We start from the raw sequence: 7,993 nt of genomic DNA, 5'->3' as shown, positions 1-7,993 counted from the left end.
ACCATCCTCTATTTATAATTTCATAGAAACACAATATACAATTTTACTAATTTACTCCGAAGATATTAAAATCACATTATACTCTACCTACAAAGTCATCGCGGTCGCTAGAAGAGCCAAGATCTCATGTTTTTTAGTCCCGCTCTGATACCAAAGCTGTAACACCCCAACTTTTTATAGTAAAAATTTTGGAGTAAAATTTTTTTTTTTTGAAATAGGAAGTGCGAAAAACACAAGTTGGGTGCATTACAGGGTAAAACAGAGAAGTACTAAACATACCATTCATTAATTAAAACATTAATGTCATTAATTACATCCCATAACAGAAATGTAAATCTATTAATCAGAGTTCAAACAGTAAACACTGAAAAACTGAGATCTCTTGACTACTTCCATACACGACACCCACGATACTCCAATTTAATTGCTTCCTGAAAAATATTTAAAGCAGAAGGGTCAGACTCCTCTATCTGCGTAAGAAGCATTATATTCATATGTGGTGCTCAGTGTCCTGTGTACAAATATGTGCAACATTTATAGATATAACTAGCATGAAAATTTATATCATTCTAAAGAAAAGATTATGCTTTCTAATTCATGATACTGTGCAAAGGATAACTGAATTAAAGATACAATTATTCACATTAGCAAAATCTGTAGATTCTACAAGTTTTACGAAAGTCATATCAACAGTACACCATTCTTCAAGGATGAGTATTTCATTTAACTTAATCTATTTAATGTTTATCTTACTCTTACCCTGTGGGTACGCACATGCATAGACCTCGTAGCGGACCAAGACCATACGGGGGTCTATTATTCAATAACCCGTATGACTAGCCGTACGGATATCCAAAGGGGATGGTCAATGACCGAGAGAGAACTCCTCAGTGGCTAGAACAATAATTAGGATGCACCCTGTACTTCTGCAGAAGACTTGGATCTACCACCTAGGACGCACTGGTAGTCCTGGTCCCCTAACTTCGTGGACTGGGGACCTGGTGAGACGCCTAGTTCTCACGAAAACAAGAATGTCCACGAAGCTTGTACCACCTACCCTCTCTACGGTAGACCATGGGTCCAGTAACATACACCATCTTTCAGGTGTACCCAGAGCCCGGAGAATCCGGTAACATATACTGTCTTTCAGGTATACCCAGAGTCTCAAAGGTTTTATGTTTTATATTTCATTTTACATTTTCTTTATAACCAAGTGCGAGCTATCGCAATACGAGGGGTCTGGTAACATATACCTTCTTTCAAGTATACCCAGAGCCTCAAAAATCTCATATTTGATTTCTCAATTATTTTCCTGTATGAGTCATCGCACCACAGAGGATTCTCAAAATCCCGAACCCGCATTGGGGGTTCACACACATTGTATGATTTTCTTTTTCTTTTTTTTTGTTTGTCAGGGTGCCATGAGCACCATCAAGATAGCATTTCTCGAAACATGGCTCAACTCGGAGCCCAAAATTTTCATATTTGTTTTACGAGCTGTGTAAACATTCGTACCCAAGAATCATGCCATTCATGTGGCACGGTTGGCTTGATCTAAACATATGAATGACCATGATCTGGTGAGACTGGTTGTATGCACTCGGCCGCAATGAGTCTGCACTCGACAATGCTTTATGATTGCCACCCTGGGGTAATATGACCCGAAGCATGCGGCTTTCCCATCGCTCACGGTTGGGGAGGAGTTGGACCCATGGGTTCAGCCTATCACACTGTGGTCTCACCAAATTCCCCGAAATGGGAAATTATCAATTATTATATATATATATGGTACTATTCTGCTGGTTACTGCAACCCCCCTTGCAGATCTGCAGCTTATAAGCACCAGCATTCCGATCGTGGCAAGCCTACAACCAGTATTTTTGATGCCACATTTTCGCAGCCCAACAGAGGCAGCTATGCCATTGGTACAAGTGGTACCGATGACACTAGCATGAGCAACGTGTAATGCCCCCACAAAATGGGTCACTACCCAGCTTAGTAGTAGACCGGCCTGGTCGGGCCAGTCCCCCACAAGGTAACCCACACGATCAGTTTGTGCCAATGTAACGTGCATCCTATTGGATCACGTTACCCCACGTTATATCCAGATTTTTTTTTTTAAAACTTGTGACCGTAGCATTGTTGGGCAAGGCAGGCCATCATGGATGCCCAAGATAACACCCCATGAACTGGGTGTCTTTTAGAGATCTAGTTCCTGGTATAAAGTCTTAAAGTTATACCAAAAATAAAAATAACAAGGCATACCTATACCCAAGTGATTTTTTTTTCTTTTTCCATATTCAGGTTAATGGTATGTGTCTATGTAAGACTAGTATCGTATACAGCCTCCTGTTAAACAATCTACTTGAGTGTAAATTCATATTTAACAGCACATGTAACATGGGAAAAAAATCATCTAATTTAATTAATACCTAGGATGTATGCCTAACAATATTGGTTGGTTGTCATATTAAACATGTCAACAGAAGGTAAGGTAATCACAAAGATACACTGTTACAAAAAAAGTCGGATATACACATTTTTTCACAATTAAACCTATATATATATATTTTTTTTTGAAACTAAGTGCCTTTATGACAACCCATCATTTGGATCCCTTATAACAGAAATGGAATAACGTGTACAACCTTTAAATTGACTATATGATCAAATTACAGGTTATAACAAGGTTAACATACTAGTATATATATATATATATATATATAGTAGAAAAAATATGTTTAGATTTATTTCAAAAGTATGCATTAAAGACAAGGTCATATGTACATCTCGTGATCTTATTGAGAAACTAAATGTATATAACAAACGGACATGTATAACATCACAACATGTCTAACGTGATCTTCCAGCATGTTATTTCAACTACATATTTGTATTTTTTTTTTCTGCCCAATAATCGTTTGATAGTAGCTGGGTCATGGATTGAAACACATTGCTGCCAGCCCTTATTGATGGTGTCGACTCAATACATCGTGATAGTGCTGCAGCATAATTACACTACAGGCCATCGACCACTACATACAACATAAGACTCCTTACCTTGTTGGAGCTTCTTGCTGGCGATAATGGTGATTCTCTTTCCTTCACGTTGGAGCCAACACACACCTTGATAATGGGAGTCCACGCCGTCCGACAATGGGGGTCGACCACCACTGTGAGAGAGGGAAAGGAAAAACGTTGAGAGAGAGAGAGAGAGAGAAATCTGAAACTCTTTCTCTTCCTCCACCTTTAATTCCTTCTCTCCCCACGTAGGGGAGTTTTGGTTTCAAAAACCCAACTTCCAGCCCACCTTTTTAGTGGGTGCTTGGAAGTCCCAACTTTGCCCCTCCCTCACATTAGCAAAGTTATTCAAACTTCATTTTTTTTTTCTTTTAGTGGTACCCTCCCCCATTTGGTGGGATTTTCCTTATTCCTTGAAAAAGTGGAGTTTAAACCAACTCCCACACGTTTTTTGTGGGAGGTGGTTATGAGATAGAAGTTTTTTTTTTTTTTTACATTATCCCCTTTTTGTGCAAAAAGGAAGAATCCATGCACAAGGGGTTTTGAACCGGGGTCATCAACCTACGGGGTAACAAACCCCACCACTTGTGCTACACTATTTTTCATTACAAAGTGTGTGAATTAAAGTGTATTTAACTCTTTTAGTCTTGTTCCGGATTTTATGAAAAAAAACTATGTTTTTCATTTCTACGTGAGCACTCCAGGGTTTTGAACTTGGGTTGTGGCTCCCCACAATCGTGCATCCAACCACTACACCACACCATCACTTGGTGTTTACTTTTGCAAGAAAATTGTATTTATGTCATATTTGGACATTTTTTCCTTGTTGATGGATTTCTTCCATTTTCAGGTGGATTTTTCACCCGTTGGTTCTAAACTTGCCCTCTCTTACCTTAAATGTGTTTCGGATCTCATGCTATTATCCCAAAACCATTTAATTTATCATTGGTTCCTGTGAACCGGGTCGGATTATCGGATCTTGCCAAGATCCGGATCCAAATACCACTTTTGAGAGTTTGTTACAGGTTTCGTTCTAGAAACCACAAGTCATAAAAAAAATTGTACTGCCTAACTTAAAATCTTACTATTTCACATAACTGCTCCCTTTTATTCATTTAGAATTTCATAAATTTCACGGATTTTACAAGTGGGGCCCACCGTAGGTGGCACCACATTTGAAGAAGTTTTGATTAGTCTAGAGTTTAGTTAGTGTTCTAATTAGATTAAAAGTTTGAAAAAAAGCAAAATTGATTTTAAGACCCTTTATTTTCACTTTAGTATTTAACTTAGATTTTTAACTTTTTTTTTGGGGGTTTAAAAAACCAAATGTGGGCAACATTAGGTGGCGCCACATTTGAGATACCTTAGAGTCTAACTAGGAGTTAATTAGGGTTAGTAATTAGAGTCTAGTTAGGTTAGGACTCTCTTAGAAAATTGCCCCTCTCATTTTGAATTATCTCTTTTAATTAAGAGAGTTTTAAACCAACAAAAACTCTTTCTAATTAATGTTTTGAAAAATTATAAATAGGGGACTCTAGGGGGGGTCAAGCCATGCTTTTCTTTCTCTCTCTCTCTCTCCCAACATTCATGGTTCTCTCCTCTTCCTCAACCTTTCTCCTTCCTCCATTGGTGCAGCAAAGGTAAGCCTTCCTTCTTCTTCCTTTTCTCCTTTTTTTTTTATGAATCTTTGCCATTGTCGCCTCTTTTAGCATGCTTCTCCCTCATTTTTATTTAAAAAAAAATCATGTGAGGGCCTTAAGATGAAGATCATCTGATGTTTGATGGTCCCTTACACATTTTTGATCCATTAATAATAGTTATTTTTTGTTTATTATGTTAAATGCTTGAAAAAGATCAAGATTCGACCGTTTAATGAATCAAAACCCTCTTCTAGTGGCTAAATCAAATTCTAACCATCGTTTCCATAATTTTTTATGTTTATTTTATCATGTTAATATTTATTTTATGTGTTCAAGCATCAAAACATGATTCGTTACATTATTTGTATTTTTTAATAGTTTTTACATGCTTAAATTAGGTTTATTCATACTCTTTATTGATAATATACGTTCTTGATTTCGGGCACACAGGAACAACATTATTTCATGTTTGTTTTTCTGTTAATAAAATCTGATATTTTTAGGGTTAAATCGTGCATGTGTCAGTGAGTTTTCATAAAAAATTGGATTATTTTGCGTTCTATAACTCTACTAAAATAATCAGAAACTGAACTCTGATTTTGGTATCGTGAAAGTGTTGTACAGAATTAGGTACGGTTTGTCGAAGCAATATCTCCCTCATCGGAGATCCGATCAATGATCCGTAAAAAGGAGTGGGTTTGTTATGATGTCTACTATATTCTTAGAAATGTTTAGATTCTTTTGTGGTTGTTTGCTATTTTTCCTCTATCAGGAATCAGAATTTGTTTCACAGTAACCGTTATGTATCGTTTAAACCTTAGTTCAACTTGCGTAGTTCGTATCTCCCTAACCGGAGATCAGATCAACCGTTATGTATCGTTTAAACCCTAGTTCAACTTGCGTAGTTCGTATCTCCCTAACCGGAGATCTGATCGATGATCTGTGAAAATTCACGAATTCAAAAGCATGTATAGTTTTATCAGTATAATTTCTGTCATTTTTGAACTCTGTCTGCTATTTTTAATTGAGCCAAAATCAGAACTGTTTTTTTTTGGAGTTGTTACGTATTCGCCAGAATCAAGCGTATATTATCGGAATGATATCTCTTTAACCAAAGATGCTTTTTTTGATCTGTAAAAAGAAATATTTTTGTCCAGATGTCTAGTTTCTTTATGCAAAATTTTATTATTTGTCATTACTATTTGATGTCTTATTCGGGTCTGACACTGTGATAGTTACATACCCGCGGGCAAAATTGTATATTTTAGGATTTTATTTAATTTTCATATCAAAATAATACCAAAAAATATATTTTTTGATTGCACTTTAATTTTAGAGTTATTATAAGTGTCTATGTCAATTTTTTTGAATTTTGGAATTCATTTGATATATTATTTAGTTAAATCATAAAAGTAGGGTGCCCGCGGAGTTCCGATTCAATTGAAACACAGGCAAAATTTGATATTTTTAGAATATTTCAAATTTTTTATGAAAGGCTTTATTGTTAGGGTTTGATTATGTTTATAAGAATGCTAGGGTGATTCACACTTCATTTGGTGTTGATTTGAATCCATTTGATCCCTGAATTAAAAGTTTTATAAAAATCTTTTCTGAAAATTCTGATTTCAAGGCCATAGTCTTGTTTTCAGGGGCATTTTGATCATTTTTCTCAAAATTTTGAATTTCAAAGTTAATTATTTTTATTATTTATTCAATTTTACATCATCATTTATTATGTTTATCCCAAAAAAACATGGAAAAGACTTATATCTGAATAAATTCAGCAATTTCCAGATATTGTTAGATAAATCTCGAAAAGCCAACATTTGTCCACTAACAAGTTTGCTAGTTTTGCAGAGACATTCAAAACTGTATTTTTTTATTTTATTTTTTTTTTATTTTAATTTATTATTGATGTAAAATATAAAAATTTTGAATAAGAATTTAATTTTCTGCTTAGAATAGAGCTGTATTGCATACAGTTTACTTTTTTTATATAAATGTCAATGTGTGATGGATGATGATTCATGCATATTCAAACTCACAATGATCTACATGAATGACACATGCACCTGCTTCTAAAGAGTTGATAAACTCGGTGGGTTTCATTTTTGTGGTCATAATCAGAATATGAATGAAACCCAGATTTATCAGCTTTTTCTAAGTTACAAAACAGCCTACACTCTTAGGCTATCTTCAGAAATCATTGCATATTTTTAAAACTTTTCTAAGTATTTTTATCGTTTAGAATCAAATGAACTATATTCAATACATATTCATGGCCATAGTTAGGGATATGTAAAGAATTTATTTCATCTAAATTCTATAAGGCACAAAAAATTCTCTTGTCAAAGATTTTCCATAAATTCTTCAAAAAATATTTTCTCAAACTGCATTCATACATCATCTAGGTTAGATTGCATCATGAAAAGACTTTCACAAAGCCACGCGCCCATCCCTTTTGATATTTTCAATCCATTTCAGAGAAATTGATTTTCTCAAAGTTATTCTAAGCCTTTTCTTTAGAAAAGGATTTTCTCAAAACATCAGGTTTTCTTAGAAATCGATTTTTCTTTTCTTCAAAATAGTTTTCAAATACAATTCACAATTTTCAAAGGTGTCTTTTCCCAAAGTATTTTCTAAGTATTTCCAAAATTTCTACGCATACATCATGTTTTCAATCTGCGTTTTTTAGAATTTCATAGCACATGCCTGATTCTTTGTACATTTAAGAATAGAACATCGATTTAGACAGTTGAGCAAAGCAAAGCACATGATTGATTTTTGGTTCGATTACTTCTGGTTATGGCGTTAGAAACGGTTGAACCTCGTACCAACAGATGAGTCACATTCTTCAGAATTATCCTGTATTTTAAAACAAAGGTGAGTTATTTTCAAATGTCAGTTTGACTTGCAAAAGTAAAACTTTGCAATGATAACACCTTTACATATTAATGACACATATGGTTACTTGAAAGAAATGTGTGTGAATGAGCCTAGAAAGTCCGCAATATGGACTAAGTTTAAAGCTTAGCTACTTAGTTTCTGAGACTGTCTGAATCTTGTTCAAACTAAGTGAATGTTCAAACTCAAAAGGTACAATCATTTGTGCATATGACTTTTACGAGCAACTTCATGTTTTTCTTATTATAATTTTGACCCACATGAGAGATTGCTATTGTTTGGCTTAAAATTTATAGTTTTTTCAACAAAGCTCTTTGGCCAAATAACCTTCTATTTATCTAGTTTTTAGGAAAATATATTTTGAAAGAAAATCCTACTTTATGAAATATGTTTAGTCTCATATTGAACATTTTTTTAAAACGCATTGG

This window comes from Nuphar pumila, chromosome 3, assembly GCF_984573655.1.
Source record: "Nuphar pumila chromosome 3, dmNupPumi1.hap1.1, whole genome shotgun sequence".
NCBI lineage: Eukaryota > Viridiplantae > Streptophyta > Magnoliopsida > Nymphaeales > Nymphaeaceae > Nuphar > Nuphar pumila.
The sequence above is the reverse complement of the archived record's forward strand: the minus strand, read 5'-3'. Positions refer to the sequence as shown.